Source organism: Pinus tabuliformis, chromosome J, assembly GCF_031772625.1.
Source record: "Pinus tabuliformis cultivar Carrire ecotype Pingquan chromosome J, CPIR1, whole genome shotgun sequence".
NCBI lineage: Eukaryota > Viridiplantae > Streptophyta > Pinopsida > Pinales > Pinaceae > Pinus > Pinus tabuliformis.
Window position 1 is genome coordinate 189,757,948 of NC_142295.1, and position 18,775 is coordinate 189,776,722.

Sequence of the window (18,775 nt, forward strand, 5' to 3'; positions counted from 1 at the left end):
CCTTGAAACAATTTGAGATCTTGGCTCTACAAGTTCTCCTTCTCATCATTTAAGCTTCAATATTGTAAGCATCAGAAAACACTTGCAAACAAAATCAAACCTTCACAATAACTTGATGCTCTGATGCCAAAATGATCTATTTATGAAACTTGAAGGTGATATACAAATTGGAAGTGAAATTTTATGTATTTTGGGTAGTGAATCAAGTTACTAAAAACATAAACAAATGATTTTTTAAACTTAGTTAACATCCAAAACAGAGACAAAATACCATATCAGAAACACATAACAACAAACATGATAAAGTAGTACATCCCTCTCCTAGGCTACATCTCCCAGTCCAGCTTCCAATGCAAAGACTCTTTCATTAAGTACTCAATTTTGTGTTTTCATGGCTTTACAATGCTTAGAATGTAATACAAATGTCTCTAATGGATCCAGAACTCTCAAAATCCCATCTAGGTTCTTTCTACCCCTCATTTGGCCAAAAACTGAGAAAGTTATGCTTGTTACAAGTTTTTTTTCCCAATTCCATAGTTAGTCATCCTACAATTTGACCCAAACTTGGCTTGAGTGCCCCAAACTCGGAACCGGCACACAAACCTAACCTACAATCCCACCTAATGGGTGAAATCATCGAACAGTTAAGTTGTCCAATGATGCCCAGTTTCCGAAAATTACGATTGTATGGGGGCCACGTGCCCAAGGGCTGGGGCTAATCGCCCATCCCCACTAGTGGGGCCCCCAACACCTAACATCGTGGTCGTATTAGTGTGCATGTAACCTCATCGGGTGCCGAGGTTTTGGGTGCGCTCCATTTTCCAGAGACTGTGGTCATATAGGGTGCATGTGCCCTCGGGCTAGCCCCCGCTCTACGCCTTAGGGGTTGGCCCCTTCGCTGACTTTGCTTGTGGTTCTATTGAGGGTCATGTGACCTGGGCTGGCCCCCATATAACTTAACATATGTGTAGGAAATATCCCAAGGCGATTGAATTGGTTAACTATGGAGAGGATAGAAACCTATAGTGGACTTCCAAAATATACTTGACGGTACGTGGAAGTGAAGACCGTAGTATTTTTGTCTAATGTGTAATCGTTCAATGAGAGCGTTCCCATATACTTTTCAGGCATGGAGCACCATCCAATATACCCAAAGGTATGCAGAGTACGATCTGATACACTTACATACGTGGAACGAGATATCACTCCTAGGATACAACGTTGGCAAACAACGATAACTCCCACGTTTAATGACATGAAACATGTCTCTAGCCTAGACCTCTAAATGTTTGTGTTAATGTTACAAATGCTCCTTAGGTTGATTCAAAATATTTTAAAGTTTATCTTTGATTAAGTTTCAATTTCATGGTTCATCACAAATTTCACCTAAATATCCTAAAATGCAAGCTAGCATGAAGAAATGGAAACTTTCACTTTCAATGAGAATCTATCTAAAGGAGGGAAGAGACAAATAATATGCAACAAACAATAACTAAGTGAAATTCCCTAAAATGCAACCGTTCCAATTCAAATTTACTCACAAAACCCTAGATGCCAATGCAAAGAGATTTTTCTTTTCAATTTCCTCTTAATTTTCAAAATGAGAGAAAACTAATATGCATGTCTAATCACTGATAAAAAATAAACTTTTTAGAACAAAGACTAGAACGCCAATTCTTTCAAGCACTGAATGAATAAACAAATTAACTTTCTAGTGACCTAATGACAAGAACAAAGGAAAATCTAAATAAATTCTCATATAAGGGTATCTGGAAGAAGGTTGGACAAAGAGAAAAACAAAACAAGGCAAATTTTGGCATGAAACAGGGATCAATGCAAGTGCTAAAGGGGCACCAGTGCTCTCAAACACAGGCATAGAGAGGGCTGGGGTACACTGTAACACAGGTGCAAGGAAGGATCATGTCCACTGCAACACACTGTCTCGAGACTAGAGGGTGCATTGATAAAGGAATCTCAAGTTCCGGCACAAAAAATGCAATGGAATCTCAATGACAAGTCTTCTTATGTCTGATCAGGACTGAGTGAAACTATAAAGATCAAAACAAGAGGCAAAATAGACACTAAGGGCAAGAAAAAACCACCAAGGGATTGAATCGATCCCTAATATGGTTGCCAATTTGTTATATGAAATCTATGATTGTGGACATAAGTGTCTTCACTAGGCCTGTTGGACTGACCTAGAACAAAAGAAAGCAAAGGGCACAACGTCTTCCTTAAAGTAATTGAATCATGGGGTGAGGCCTACTTGGAATCTGTCACAAGCTTCACTCCTTCTTCGACTTGTACGCTCCAATCCTATTTTTGATCGTTATAATTAGAACCTGCACAATCAAACAAGACAAGCCAAAGATCTACGACATATATGTAGCATAATCCAATCACTTCATTCAATAGATCAACATGGTATTGAAATACATGAAATCATAACATCACATATAGGAAAATAAAGAAATTGAGAGAGTTACAACAAAAAATAAGAGTTGATCTTGTAGAAGAACTCCCCAAGTCGACTTGTCCTTTCCTTGCCACAAAGTATGCCTCTATGTCACCCTAATGCATGGAATAATGACTCTCAAAGCAACAACATGAGGGTAGAATCAATTTCCAAAATTCAACCCCTTCCCCATGGATGGTTATAATATATAGATGTGGGAGGTAGTTTATGAATTCTTATCCATTTACTAATCTAGGCTAGAGATCTAAAAGTATTGGTTGGATGAGCTCAAGGTTTAAGATGGTGATTTCTCCATGGTAGAATAAGATAGGATTCAAATGTTTATCTACGATAAATGGTCGAAACAACCTCAAGAAGCTTCTGGAAGAGGAAGCTTTAGGATTATTTTTATTTTTCCCAAATTTCTAGAATCAATGCACACCCAAGACCGAGCAACCTACTGGTGATTAGCGCAGGTGCAAAGAGGGTCAACTTGGTAGTCAACGCTGGTCCCTAAAGGTCCAGGGTATGCTGATCCTTATAAGCTTGGGAATTCAACAGTTAAGAGCAGAAACTTAGGGATTCAATAGAGTCATGCTTAGGGCTTTGTGTAGGGATGATGACAATATGTTGAAGGATGTGAATTGATCCCGTTTGAAGGCCTATTTACTATATGCAACAAAATGGCCTATAACACTCCCCTTATCAATCCTACTTTGCATTGATTTTAGTGTAATTGGACCACCCAAAATAATCACTCTACTAGTTCCAACCAATTGCATGTTCCCAATTACTTTTGAACCCAATGTAAAACCACTGAAGGCCTCTATCAAAAATATAAATAAAGAAACTTACAAAAAATCATCTCATGCCTCTTGTGTTTGGATTGCATGTGATTTCATCATCCCTTATCCCCCTAAGTCTACACAGTGCACTACCAAACAAATATTGGATTAAAAGAATGATTGGTAACAAAGCCCTAATGAATACTCCTCCATCTCAAGTTGACTAGTTTTAGTTGGATGTTGAGGAATACCATCATGGACCAAGGTTAATGCATTGACTTGATTATATCAAGAAGAATATGGCCCTATAACACAAATAAATCATAATACCATTCTTAGTGAGTGGCAATATCCCTTTTGATACTTTGTTCCTTAAGTAACATGTGCCTTTGGAACAATGCAAGGAGGGCCCTAAATTGGTCTACTACCACATCAAATCAATAAAGCCATAAAGAGGTCACTTATAAGTACACATGAATGTTGGGTGTGTGTTGTATTCTTTGCATGATTGACCCAAGTGTGATTCATATGCGTTAGGTGCTACAAGAGTGTCATGGGGGGGCAGAGCCCCAAAAAAACAAATTTTGGGTGGTTTTTTGCATCAGTGTTTGATAGTTTTGTTTTTTTTCTTTCAGATTTTTGTCACATAGTGGTTTAGCCCATAGTTCTCTAATTTTGATTAATGAATTAAGATTGTGATATAATCCGAGTTAATGGATTATGGATTTTGGATGCTACAAGATCATATATATTGTAATGTAAAATAACGTAGTTGATTGATGATAAAATTTAGAGGTGTGACTCTGAATGGTTTGTTGGTTTTCCAGGTTTGGTTTCTAGGGTAAATCTATATGTAATATGTGATTTCCATTGTTTTAGTTTTATGTTTATTAATAATTTGTGTATGCATTATATTATTGTATAAGGTTTAAACATTACAATACATTAATGGACAACAAATAGAGAAGATATAACCAAAGTACAAGCACACTTGGTAGAAGAAGGCATATGTGAAAGTTAGTTCTTTGCATATGTGGTGTGACTCCATTTAGGGGGTAAGGAATGTTAAGGGAAAGTTTTCTCCCCGTCTTCCTTTCTTGACATCTCCAAATGTATAACTTGTGTTAATTCTTATTCTTAACCACCCTAATATCTTCCCCTCCTTATTGATTCCACTTCTTGTAGGTCTTACTGTAATTAGACCACCCAAAGAAATTTCTCCACTAGTTCTAACCAATCCCATGATCCCTATCACTTTTGAACCCAATCTAAAGCCATTGAAGGACTCTATCAAACATAAAAATAAGAAACTTACAAAAAATCATTTCATCTCATTTGGGTTTAGATTGCATGTGATTTCATCACTCCTTGTCCCCCCAAGTCTCGATACAACATTAACCCCATCAACATTCTCAATGACGAACCACTCACCATGCCCACCCCCATTATAGAGGAAATATTTGTACCATGCACTTATCTTGTTGTCCTTTTCCCTTTACATACGATTTCTATGGTGGACACCCCTTTTTCCATTCCCTTCAAGAAGCTCCCACCATTCCAAAATTGTCTACACATGTGCACACAAATCACTCCATGTCTTCCATTACTATACATACACATCATAAGTGACTCCCATGTCTTACCTTCTTCTACCCCCGTTATGGCAGATTATTTTGTCTCCTTGTCCCTTTTCATTTACAACTTTTGTGATGGACACCCCTTTTTCTATTCCTTGCAAGAGGCTCCCACCATTCCAAACTTGCCTACACATGTGCACACAAATCCCTCCATCCCATCCATTACACTACATACACCTCATAATTGACACTCATATATTACCATCTTTTATCCCCCTTATGTCATAGAATGTTGTCTCCTTGTATGTTCCCCACTTAGAGTCCTACCTAGAAATTATTTTACTTTCACCTCGCTCCCCTTTGTGGACTCCTACTACTAATTCAAAGGATCCTACCCTTCCCAACTCCTATACTTTTTATATCCCTAATCCCCCTTGAGCATTTATGCACAATCTAGTCTTACTCTATTCTCCTTTTAAAGACTATGTTATGCTAGAGGCCTATTGCATAATTGCATTCTCTTGATCCCTCATACAAGTGATTAAGGGAATTAGACTTACTCGTGCAATCTAAGCGCCAAAACATTTTAAGCGATAATATCCATCTATTTTTAGTTGATAACATCTTTATAGATTGTTTTGAGCAATCAAATATTTGTGTTGGGGGATTTTTGTGATTCCCATTAATTTACCAATTATTTCTACTTGTGTATCTTGCTAGAGCATTTCAAACACATGTAGATATCCTTTGTTTCTTTTAAAAGATGTCATTCATGTGTCTAAATATGATTATTTCACATACAATCTAATACTTCTCATACGTCTAGAAATTTGTAAGGGATTAAAAAATAATGGTGTGTGATGCAGGTAAGTTCCCTCTGCAGACAAAGACAACCCCTCTAGCCTTAGAGTGGGTCAAGTCACAACAAGACAAAGACAATAGCTAATTTCATAAATAGTCATCATTGAAGAGGCCTACTTCATACCGGTGTTTGATGAAGTCTTCGTCACGTCGCTTCAGCTATCGCTTTCTTCTCCTTGATGAATGATCACCTGAAACAACATATGAAAACGAAAAAACACATAATAGAGCACAACATCGAACTATCTACTTATAGAGTCAAGGAACCATAAGCTATCAACATACATTTCATACATGATATCGGAAATAACCATTGATTGTATACTATAAACAACAGTAAAGCTTACAACTACACCTTGACGTCGCAAGCTTCCTTGAAGGGTCCGATCAGTATGTCTCCATAAGCATTCACTTTCAAAGGTCTCCCAGAAAGACTGATGACTCTCTCTCACCCAAAAGCACAAGTATGAAACCATGGCAATCACAACAAGGCTTCCTTCTTATAAAACCATTTCACACTATCAATCCACAACATGAAAGGGCTATTCTCCTACCTCACAAGCTATTGCTAGGCTATCAACAATCCAAACTGTAAGCTATCAATCCAACAAACCAAGAACTAGCTAACTAAGAACTAGCACTCCAAAAAAACTAGCTGATCATAGCCATGGAGGATGCTTTTATAAGAGGAGGGGCCTCCATAAATGAGGGTAGAGGAAGCTTATCTTCATGGGAGGTTACTCAAAAGGCAGAACCACCATCTCAAATGAGGAGAGGCGAACTTATTTGACCCAACAACCAGCCCCAGAACCACCTAGAAGCGTTCTATTTGAACTAATTTGCCATATCTGGGTCGTTGCTGGTAAAACACTAAGACTTAGAGACGACGTCGCGAGGCGTTAGTTCATTCCGGGCCATCGTCGCAGGTAGGATATTGATGATTTGCGACGATCTTGAAACATGGGTAAAAAGGGGTCAACTTCAGGAGTAAAGAGTTTAGGCAATCTTATTGAGTAATATGGAAGATTTGGACACATATTTTGGTATATGACAAAGAGTAGATGTCATTCAGGGACCGACTCTATCCAGGATTATAGGATGCGGGGTCGGTGAAAAAATACTGTGTAACATGGTGAAATAAGAGATATCCATTGAAGGCATAGAAATGGTATGGCTACAACTTTTAAAAGAGTTCCTACCATTAAAGTCTTGATGTGAAGTGCATCATGTGGAAAAAAGATATGAATCTCAATTGTCTCATCAACTTGAGAAATTGGGAATGAAGTACTTTCATGAAGTACACACTATAAACACATGAAGATACAAATGTTACAATTGAGGTTTAATTTGAGAAATTGGTAATGAAATACTTCAATGAATTGAAAATTGCAAACATATGAAGATATTATAAGCGATGTTGCACTTGTTTGCAAGTTTCTACATATTAGCTCTTGTCTAAAAAACAATATAATCAAATGAGATAGAAAATGTTTGAGCTTGATGTCAATTATGAATAAGTGCAATAAGTGTGATATTTAAGTTTAGATATTGAGAAGGTATGTGGGAAACGTTAAAGGATATAAAGGAAGTGTTGGTTTTCTTTGAAAATTATTATGAAGTTGCCTTTGCTTTATAGGTTGTTTTTTTGTTTTTTTAAGTTAGTAACTCATGTCTTTAATATTATTAGTCCCCATCGTCAGGGGGCATGGGACTATTGTAATCGATTTTTTTGTCGTGGCATTAATCTGTCTTGAAACTAAGCTTTTTACCGTGTTTATTTCATAAATTATGGTTGCCAAACCTATCAAATAAATGTATAAAAATTTTGATCATCTTATTTGGCCTCTTCCCAAGGCAAAGAGGCTATATTGGTCGTATAATTTCTATATTTTTCATATAATTTTTCAAAACCGAAACTAATGTTGGTATTAGTTTCCTGCCATTAAATGTTTGGTTCTTTTTCGCTTACGAATGGTCTATTTCTATAAGCATGAATGTCTTCTCAGGTGAGTGACACGCCATAACACATATCACCAAGTTGTGAGGCCACATGGCCATGTGCATGTGAACCTGTAGACAGTTCTTCAGGTGTGACAGATGCAGGTAGACATAGGTTACGGTTATCCAAATTGTCATTACCACCAAACCCTGTATCGCAGCTTGCCAAAAGCCTAAATTCATTAGATTTATGAAGAATTCGATTTTTGCAGATTTCACAAACAAATGTTTGCTGGGATGCTCAAAAGCTCAAAATTGTGCAAAAGCCCAGCTTCATTAAATTTCTAAAGATCTTGATTTTTTCAAATTATGCGCAAAAGCTCAAAATTGTGCCTGTGGTTGTTGTAGTGGCAAAAACTCAAAATCTCTTAGATTTCTAGTCCAAATTCACCAATCTGCGTTTAAAAACATGACGAAACAAGCCAAATGGTAAGTATGCCACAATAGACAAAACTTGTGAAGGTCAAGGAGCTTATATATTTTGTGATTTGTAACTATCCAAGCCATCGAAGTAGCGATCAAAGTCAGAGAAGCCAGAGAAGAAGATGCACTCCTGGAAGCCAAGAAGATTGAGACAAGCAGGGCTAGGAGAAAAAGACGGAGAGCCTAGGCAGCCCATATGGAAGTAAGGAAATAGCCAGGCGTACTGGGGAATGAACTGAAAGGGATGCATGGATGGATGCATGGAAGTGGGTAGAAGTGATTGAATGCATGTATGGTCTACAAGCAAGCAGATGTAACTATATGCGGGGAGTGTACGCGGGGGAATTTTCCATCCTTAGATCGGTAAACATGCCACCCTTATCACTCAACTATTTACTGCTCTTTTCTTTTCGAGTACTTTCTATTGATAGTGAAACCAGGTGAATTCTCTGCATGCAGTCTAGTTGGTAGCATAACATCTATACACAGTAGCTAGATTTAATTCAATAATGAGGTGCTGAAGGAATAGGTAGGATAGAAGAGGGAATAGCTATCACAAGTAGAGTAAAAGGCAAAGCACTAATAATTTTAGTAGTTTATGTTCCAAAATTGGTTGCTCTATTTGGTTCGCTACAAGCTTCTTCGTGCTTAGGGTTTGCTCTAGCTACCACCTAGCTCTTGGTAAATCTTTTTTGCTACGTGTACTGGGTTGGTTTTGTTTCCTGTGTACTTGACTAAATGCTTTCTCATGAGATCACAACATAGATATTAATAAGGCTATAATGAACCTAACTACATGTTTTAGTTACAAACCTCCCTTGATGAATGACCTAACATCAAGCAAGGGAGCGAATTCTCATTCGCATTATGAAATCTCATGTGAGCGAGTAAAGAAATTCCACTCGAGAAGCAGAAGTTGGGCTATGGAGATATGGGGTTAGTTCTTTTCCTATCCAAGGTTCCTTCTTTTACACCCCAATGCTACCCCATCGAACCAAACACATAGTTGTGGTCTCTCCTTCCCGCTCGCACAAGAACTAATGAAGTCTAGTTTAGTGAGGCAGTATTGAATAAATCCAAGCGGTTCCAATCTCTGCTCCGCTGGGAGTAGTTCCTCACCCAATTCAAGAAGGCAATTTCGACAATCCATCCAACGAAGAGTAACTAGTTCCTATTCCTTCACTACCATATATGTGTTTCTCCAGAACCAGTCTCTATCCCATGGATTCAATGTCCTTCTACTGCCTGAATATAAATGTTATCCAACCTTTGGCTAAAATAAAACATACCCTCTCCTCCGGTGGTTGTGATGCTTAAACTAGTGCTTCTACCTAAAATAGTGTTTTGAATCGGTAAAATGTAGCATAGTGGATTAGCCGCTTAATTCTATATCTGCTGCCTTTCCTGCCTCCAAAGAATATACTGCATGCTTAGAATGGGATGTCGGACTACCTCACTACTTCTTAGATCAACTATTGTTATTCACCATCCATTGTCTCAGATCCTGTGAAGTGAATGGATCCTGTGTTCGTCCTCTCCTGCATCCAGATAAGCATTTAATGCCAAAGCACCCACAAAGGGCAAAGAAAGATATGGACGAAAGTGCTACACGTGATGTGATGCTGGGTGTGGGATTGCAAAGAAAGCACATGGGCTACATGCAAGCTTGAAATGCTTACCGTACAACTTTTATAATTTATTACACTATATTTAATGATTATTTATATTTTTTATATGTGGTTAATAACATTATTTTATACACCATCAACTACCATTTGTCGGGCACGCATGTTAACCACTTTGCCTATCATATACTTATGTTCGTGTCACTATCAATATTAGTGTCCAATAAATTATTATGGTATGTTTTCTTTACTGTTGATGTGTTATTAATGTGTAGACAATAATTAGCATTTTCATCTTATTAGACAATTCAAATTTGTTATTATTCAATATTCTAATTAAATAGATTTCTATTACTCTGTGTCATTATTGTCAGATAGCCGCAAGCAAATGACATAGTTGAGGCATTCAATAAAATCTTAGAATGAGGCCTAACTAAGGTTTGTGCGGTCAATCACAATGACTTTGGAGCACACAATGTTAGAATTGATGTTATGAAGGAAGGACAAAATGGTTGTTGAAAATGCAATAAGATGATGGAGCTTAGTGGAAAGGAGTTGCCTTCACTAAGTGGGCCCGTAGGCTATTTTTGGCGCAAAGTCTATTTTTGGACATATGGATCATGGTCTATGAGTTGCAGGATGCTATTTGTGGATGATTGGTCATGTTGGTAAAAATAGATGGACTTATATTTTTAGACATATGGGAGGTTTCTATTTTTAGATTGCCAGGCTAAAAATAGAACAATCGAATATTATTAGCTCTTAATAATATTTGGACTATAAACATTATCTTATCCTCTTGGAGCACTTCAGTTTGAGCTACAGATGTGGCACATGCAGCTGTCAGAAGGAAATACGCTTTTCTTGTGGTCAATTGAGCTATTGCATGATGGACTTCAGTTAGAACTCATGTGGTTGAGTTTGGTGGAGTTGATGGAGTTGTGTTCAGTTTGACTTGGTTGAACTAGTTGTATTTAGTTTAACTGCAAATACACTAGTGACGAGTGATGTGAATTAATTATTAATTAATTCACTAATTATTAACTCATAAAGCAACTAAAGAATACATCAGTTAACTCAGTGCATGGACAATTCAGTGGAGACAGGTGTTAGAGGTGAGTGAAAGGGCAAGACAACTGTCAGTTGTGATTATAGTTGTGCATGAGATTTGCACAATCAATGGATTGAGTATTGCCAATGAGGATTGCGTGGTTCAGCCAAGGGAAATACGAGTTTGGATCAACCATTCTCATCTATTATCATGCAGGATTGCGCAGTGGAGGCAGGCAAGCAGTAGAAGAGATTTGAACCTGTGATTGATTCAGATCTGAGCTAGTTTTGTGTGTAACAGGTGGAGATAGTACTGAGTACTTGTGAGGAGTATTGTACTATGTATTGTTACATGTTCTCAATCATTATAATATATAGATAATGTGGGGTTTTCAGCTGTATGCTTTCCCCGGGTTACATACTGTGTTAATGTGTGCATGCGATTGATGTTTCATTGGTTTTAATGTTGCAAAATTGATGATCAACGTAGAGGAGGTTATGTATTATGCATGTATTCTGTAATAGTGTATAATTGGGATAATCTTTGTGAATAAGTGTCATATTATTCAAAATTTCTACATGGTATCAGAGCAGAGTAGATCATCAGATCTATTATTCAGAAAGTGTTTACATTTTATTTCTTCAGGCAGAGTCTGTAATCGGGCCAGGTAGCCTCTGGATTCATCCTTCTTTTGGAAGGTGAGATATCCAGTAAAATCCCATACAATCAATCTCTGTACGAGAAATACTTTGTTCTCACGACTTTTAGATCAAAAGCGGTTGAGTTTTGAGCTGGTGGAATTCGAATTTGCAGCAGTGTTTTCTTGGTGTCAAGGTTGAAATGTCTTTTAACGGATTGCGATTGGAGTATGCCCTTGAAGGCAGCTCGAATTATATTGCATGGAAAGACAGGATGGAGGCGGTGTTAGATGACAATGGGTTGAAGGATTTCATAGATGCTGAAGTCCCAAAACCTACTGATGCTGCTGAAGCTGTGGCTTGGCAAAAGAAGACAACAAAGTGTCGAAGGATTCTGTTGGAGGGCGTGAAGGATCACATTGTGTCCAGCCTGCATGGAAAGGATTCTCCATACTTGATGTGGAAAGTGTTGACAGATTTATTCCAAAGAAAGAGCGACCAGAGGAAGTTGGCGCTCAAGGATAAACTCAGAAACATTAAGTGTGAGAATGGAGACAGTATGCCCAAGTATCTCACGAAGTTCACCCAATGCCGGGATGAGCTGGGAAGTGTGGGGGTGACTGTCGATGATGAGGACTTGGTGAGCTTGGCTCTCCTTGGTCTTCCGAAGAGTTGGCATTCCTATTAGGACTCTGTCTATGGTCAGGAGAAATTGCCAGGATGGGAGAGACTTTGGTTGGATCTTGTGCAAGAGGAGATCAGGTGGAATACCAGGGACGAATCTTCATCAAAGGCATCTGATGAAGAAAATTGTGCTTTGGTTGTCAAAGCAAAGAAGGGGAAGGAGAAGGGTTCTCTTTCCGAATCCAGTTCTTCCAATGATGGGAAGAAGGTTGACAAATCGAAAGTGCGATGCTTTCATTATCATGAGGTGGGCCATTATGCTGCAAATTGTCCACAGAGGAAATCCAAGAAGGGATCCGGGGAAGGATCTGAAGGTGAGGCACTTGCTTCACAGTTTGAGTTGGATTTCACACTCTTTACATGCATGGTTTCATCCCTGGTGGGAAGTGGTTGGTTTCTTGACAGTGGAGCTTCTTTCCACATGACCAGTGACAAGAGTTTGTTCAGTACTTTGGAGGAGAAAGATCTGCAGATACTCATAGCGATGGGTAATGATGAGAAGTATAGTGTCTCAGGTGTAGGCACGGTTATTTTTCAGAGGGAGCATGGAGCTCACCTTACCTTGACCGATGTCAAGTATGTACCAGGACCGAAGAGAAACTTGGTGTTGATCGCGATGCTGGAAGACAAAGGCTATGATGTAGTCTTCAGTAAGGGAAAGGTTTTCCTTGGACACATCATCACTAGACAGGTGAAGCAGATTGGTTCATGGGTCAAGAACCTATATGCTCTTAAGGTTCAAGATGCATGCAAAGCCTTGAGTATAACCTATCACTATGCTGTTAGACATATACAAAAGTTAAGTGGTTTTTGGACCATGTTGTGTGACCATGGGAGACAAATTTGTATGAAAATGTAAAAAAATATAGGTGTTTAGTAATTGTGATAAATACGTGGAAAATAGTAGAGATAATAGAAAATAATTTGGAATACCAAGAGTGAGAATTGCTTTGCTTTTAAGAAAATTTATAAAATTAACAAAAACCAAAATTTGGAAAATAAGTAATAAAAATGTATTGAAATATATCAAAATCATATAACATTATGGTAAAGATGAGAAGATATAATGTATAAATGTCATATAACCAGCCTAGATCCATCTTAACTTTGGATCTACCAAGTGGCGAGAGGGATCAAATATCTTCACTATAAGTAGGTTTGCATATCAAGAGATTTGATCCCTCTCGCTCTTGGTAAATCTGGAGTTAAGATGGATCTAAGCTAGTTTAATTTCCACTTTAAATATGATATGTTCCACATGAATATTACAACATCTCTACCATACTCGGTTAAGATGGATCTAGGCTAGTTTAATTTCCCCTTTAAATAAGATATATTCCACATGAATATTACAAATAATTTCCCCTTTAAATAGGATATATTCCACATGAATATTACAACATCTCTACCCCAGTATTCCTACTGGAGGATACATACTCTACCCCCTTCTGGTTTTGAACCTGTGACCTCTTAGGAGGAAATACACACTCTTAATCATTAGGCCCACTCACACTATATAGATGTTGTAATGTAATGTTTAATATTTTGACGAAGTTAAATTCCATATAAATAAATTAAATAAAAATATTAATATAATGTAATGTAAACATTTTAACTCAAAATGAAATAAAAAAATAAAAATAAAAATAACCTTATAAAAATAAAAATGAATCATGATATTTACCTCCTATTGAAAGTCCATGATATTGACCATGTGAAATATAAACTATTTAAAAAAATAAAATTAAGCCTACCTTTTAACTTCATGCGTGAAACTAAAATTCAAACCCTACCCCCTTTATTAGAGTTTAAGATCATGCCAAAACCATTCATTTCCATGATGCTACACAATAATTCCTCATTTTTCAATCGTTTTTATATATAAAATAATTTCCAATGGAGGATTATTTCATTTAAAGCATGATTATTTATTTGTTTATTTATTTATTTGCGTGGAACTTATAGTATACTTGGAGTTTCATTTTGTGGAACCCTAACGAGAAAAGCACTACCGTCCCTAAAACCTAGATATGTTGAAACCCTAAATCGTTGGAAACCCTCGTTGCCAGTCCCCCAAATTTTCTACAAATGGGGGTTTCCCAGCCAGCAGAACTCATCGCAGTCGTCTGCCAATCGCTCAGATTCAACGACTGGTTAGCGGCTGTGTCTTTCTTGAGGTAAGTCATGGCCTTTGTTCGTAAAATTTATGGGTATTTGTATAGTTGGCTGGTGATGATAAAATAATCTTAGCGGATTTCTCTGAGGCGATGCATTTTATCGCTAGAGATGTGTTATTTGTTACACACCCTGAAGCCAAATCTAATAATAATTATAGATTTTTTTTGCGATGCGAAAGTCTCGCTGTCTGCAACGCTGTGATGAGGTTACCTTAATGTTGTCTGGCAGTGGCGGCTTTGCTGCCGTGAGCCTTAACAAAAACGACTTCTTCTTCCACTGAGCGTTGCTTTCCTTTACCCATTTAATTTTGGATTTGTTTGAAGCCTGCATGTATTTCTATAATCCGTCAATCTTTTCTTTTCTTTTGTCTCTTTGTTTTATTTCTTTTCTATCCTTGTAAAGATTTACGCGAAATGCTATTAACCATTTGTTTTATCCATTTATTTCGTAAGTCTCTCTGCAACAGTCAGGACTCTGAATCTAGCTTAGGTGTGATAATCCAATATATTTACTTACGGAAGTTGGACCCGATCAGTACTGGTAGCTATTCTAGTTGGTAGATTTTAGTATTTGTAAATGCTTTCAACTATCTTGAAGGTTCCACTATATGGTTGGACAATTTCTGGGTTATGGCCTGTATTGAGCATGCTAGGTTTGGCAATGTCACCTGGGCGTAGTCTCATCATCACTCTCTCGATTTTCTAACCATTGCCCTCTTTGCCTAATGTAGTCATTTTGTCTTTTGGTTTTTTTGGTCCTAACCTTCTTATTTTCTTTTCCGCTTATTTGGTCGTTAAAATTGGTCTAGATTACAGAACTGATTCTCTTATAAATAGTTCTGCTAATCATTCTGATATCTAGGTAGATCATATCAATCAGCGTTAAATATTTAGAAATCGAGGCAGATCATACCTACTGAGTTAGATCATATAAGGTTTTAATTTGTTTTTTTTAAATGAATTTAGGTCGATCATAGAAGCCAGTGGGAATAGGAACTTGATACCCATTTGGGGATTCTTACCACCCTTTTGTTTGCTGGACAGTGTGACAAGACTTTCAGGTTCTACAACCTAAACTTGTTAGAATGAAATTGAGCATGGATATAGATGTTTTTGCCGATATAGGACTTGGAAGGGAATGTGGTTCAAAATTGATTCTTGATAAGTCTCTGCCTACATCTTCCATTCCTTCCACATCAGTTCATAATAAGGCACACCATGGATATATTAAAACAGTGGCATTGCACTTTGTGAAGTGACATGCGTTCTACATCCCAGTAGTGAACTGATTGTAAACCCATGTCGTTATATTTCTGACCATGACTATGCAAAACTGTAATATAATAGTAAATGAACCCCACATATCGACATATCAAACAGTGAACTGCATGATACCTCTATATAGAGAGAGAGAAGCTTTGTCCTCAAAGAAGGCATGGCCGCAGTGGAAACCCACATTTACCTTTCACCATTTACTAAGGCATTCACGAATAACCATTTTTCATAATGTCAAGATCTTGAGGTACATAAGTACAATGTGAAGGCACATGATAATGTCTAGTTTCTCTTCAAAGGAAGCATGACAATACAAAACACTGAAAACCCACATTCAGTATTCACCAGCGCATTCACGGCCAAAGAAGTTGCATTCAAAGGAATCATGTCAAGATGCGCTGAAGCCCCACATTTACCATTCACCAAGACAATTATGGCTAACAACTTTCAATGATGTCAAGATATTCAGGTACGTAATCACAATGTTAAGGCACATAATGATGTCTACTAATTTCACCTAGTGAGCTTATGCACTCACTACATTGCTTTCTTTCTTACAGTCATCATCAAAAAATTATGAAGTGAAATGCATTCGATGGTGAAAATAACCATATGTGAACTAGAAATGGGAGGGAGCTCACGTCAGAATCATTTGTATCACCAAGACTACAGAACTCCAAGGGTTAAGTGAATGAATTCTGGAATTGATGGTATGTAAGGTTACACTAAACACAATATAGACGTCAAGGCTTGATTTGATGTTATTTAGGGTTCATAGGCCTAGGGTATATGGAGTTTATATTTTATAGAAGTTATGGCATGAATTGATGTGTTTTGATGGTTTATAGGTCCAGGGTATGGGGTAAGTTACAAGACCCTTTTGATACGTGCAAAGAAAGAAAGTCTTAGGTAGAGATAAAAACCTTGAAATGAATAATTTAAAAAAAATGCTCTGGTGGACAGAGCGGTGCTGTAGCCTGGTAGCCCAGGCTATCATGAACGTAGCTGACAAGTAAAAATTTTCTGAAGTCCAAAATGAGCGCGACTGTTATCTCGCACAGCATCCTGGGTATAGTGCTTGGTTATAAGCTAGGCGGATTTCTCTAAGTTGGTTCATTCCGTTGCCAGATATGTGTTGTTTGTTACACCTAAAATCAATTTTTTTAATTGAAGTTGATTTTAATGTGGAAATCTCTCTGTATGCAACGCTGTGATGAGGTTACACTAATGTTGTTTGGCAGTGGCAGCTTTGCTGCCGTGAGCCTTGACAAAAACGACTTCTTCTTCCACTGAGCGTTGCTTTTCTTTTCTATCTTTTGCATTTAGATTGTCTGTGATCTACACAGTTTTCTTGTATTTTCTGTTAGCTTGTTTCTTATTTTACTTTAAGATTTCTGCTAATTGTACCAAGCATTTTCTGCTTTTAGTTATGTAGCTTTTGCTGTATTCTGTTGTGATTGAGGCTCATTATGGTTTTGTTTCTATCCTGAATCCATAAGATACGTCTGTAATTTTTTAGATAAAAAGTTTTATGTATAATGTTTTATTTCTCCCAGAATAAGTATTAATGCTACAAACCATAAGATATGTTACCTCTCTATCGCCCAAAAGACAAGTGATAATGTCCATGCATTTAGCCATTTTCATCTCTATGCCACAAAAAAGGAAAGGAAAATACTAGCATTTCAGGGATGCAACCAGATTATACCATACACACTTTCCATTCGAGGAACACGACAAAACCAGTCTTGGTTGAAGATCTTCCTATTTGGTGAAGAGAGAAATCGTCATGTTCTTGATCTTCAGCCATTACCTGCAACCCCACTTGTGAATTGGGTGCCTCTTTCCCCAGATGATGACCACTGCATTGTTTTTTCTGTGCACATGGGTGAAAGTGATTTTTGTGGAGGAATGCTCGACATCATGGCATTATCGTAGATAACTGTTTTGGTTACATTTAGCCATTCCATGTCAAGTCTTGATCTCGCAGAAACCTGAATTTCGTTCATGTCACTTTGTTGCACCGCTGCAAGGAGTATTTATATAGCTCTGGGGTCAGCCTAGTTGTTTGAGGCTCTGTTAAAAACCCAAGGGTAAGTTAGTCTTTTTTGACCTCCCTTTTCTCTTTGTCTATTGGGGATCTTCATAGTTGAACGTGATCATACAAGCGTGTTACTATATAGATATAACATCAAGGAGGGCATGCAACAAATGTAGCCATTATAGGGAATCGACTCCAATATTTTTTGAATGAAGCTCAGCTCTCAATCACTCAAGCTAGCCACCATGTTTATTTATTTATCTTTGTTAATGATAGAGAGATGTTTTGGAAAAGATGGTAATGAACCTGTTGTTGATTACAGCCCGAGATTTGGTTACAATTCCTGAACTGGTAGGAATATCTAGGGAGGCACATAACAGAAACAGCAGGCCCATGGAGTTGAGCCTCTTGTATGAAGTTGAAAGCAATCAACCACTTGCTAGTTCATGAGCTTACATGTTTGCTTATTTAATGTATGTTTTTAGGAAATTGAATTATTCTGTTTGAAACTTATTCATTTATTTCATAAGTCCTTGTGCAACTCCTTGTGCAACTGCTTGGGCTTTTTTTCCTTTGATATCTTTGCTAGTCCTTATATGTTAGTTTATTTAATGCATGTTTTTAGGAAATTGTTTGGAGTTGTCTTCAGTCCAACTTTTTGGACTTTCCAGTGCTGGAATCTGGTGGTTTCAATAAATTCTTGTCAGATTTGAGAGAAATTAGACCAGAAAAACTCACCAGAAAAACTTCTAAAAAGTTTCACTAAAAATTGAGTTGAAATCTTGATTTGTGTTATTTAAACCGGTTTTCTGACTATTTATAGATTCAGCTTCTTTAAAAACCTCTAGGGCACTTTGATTGTGCAGGGGTTACCCATCAAACTGGTGATTTCAATACATTCCTGCCGGAATTTAGAGAAATTAGACCAGAAAAACTCACCAGAAAAGCTTTCAAAAAATTTCACTAGAGACAACCCAAATAAGATTAATTATTATTTGTTTGAAACAAACTTACTTGATTTATTCATTTATTTTATAAGTTCTTGTGCAACTGCTTATGTTGGTTAAGAGTTTTTTTTCGTTTCATGAAACATGTCAATTGCCTAGTCTAACTAGGCGGAGGAGTTGCCCAGAAAGTTATGGAAATTCCGGTCATATTTAGAGAAAATCCGGCAAGGATTTTTGT

The 18,775-nt window shown here is 37.4% G+C and overlaps 1 long non-coding RNA gene and 3 other non-coding genes across 4 annotated transcripts; all 4 read left to right on the forward strand.

Annotated features, from left to right (window-relative positions):
* Nucleotides 1-14,061: 14,061 nt before the first annotated feature.
* Nucleotides 14,062-18,131, forward strand: LOC149226324 (uncharacterized). Its single transcript, XR_016247016.1, has 2 exons — nt 14,062-14,274; nt 17,913-18,131. It is a non-coding gene; the product is annotated as an uncharacterized LOC149226324 (long non-coding RNA).
* On the forward strand, nt 14,321-14,413 carry LOC149226325 (small nucleolar RNA R11/Z151). Its single transcript, XR_016248571.1, has one exon. It is a non-coding gene; the product is annotated as a small nucleolar RNA R11/Z151 (small nucleolar RNA).
* Nucleotides 14,467-14,560, forward strand: LOC149226326 (small nucleolar RNA Z152/R70/R12). Its single transcript, XR_016248563.1, has one exon. It is a non-coding gene; the product is annotated as a small nucleolar RNA Z152/R70/R12 (small nucleolar RNA).
* LOC149226327 (small nucleolar RNA Z152/R70/R12) lies at nt 16,754-16,847 on the forward strand. Its single transcript, XR_016248558.1, has one exon. It is a non-coding gene; the product is annotated as a small nucleolar RNA Z152/R70/R12 (small nucleolar RNA).
* Nucleotides 18,132-18,775: the final 644 nt, after the last annotated feature.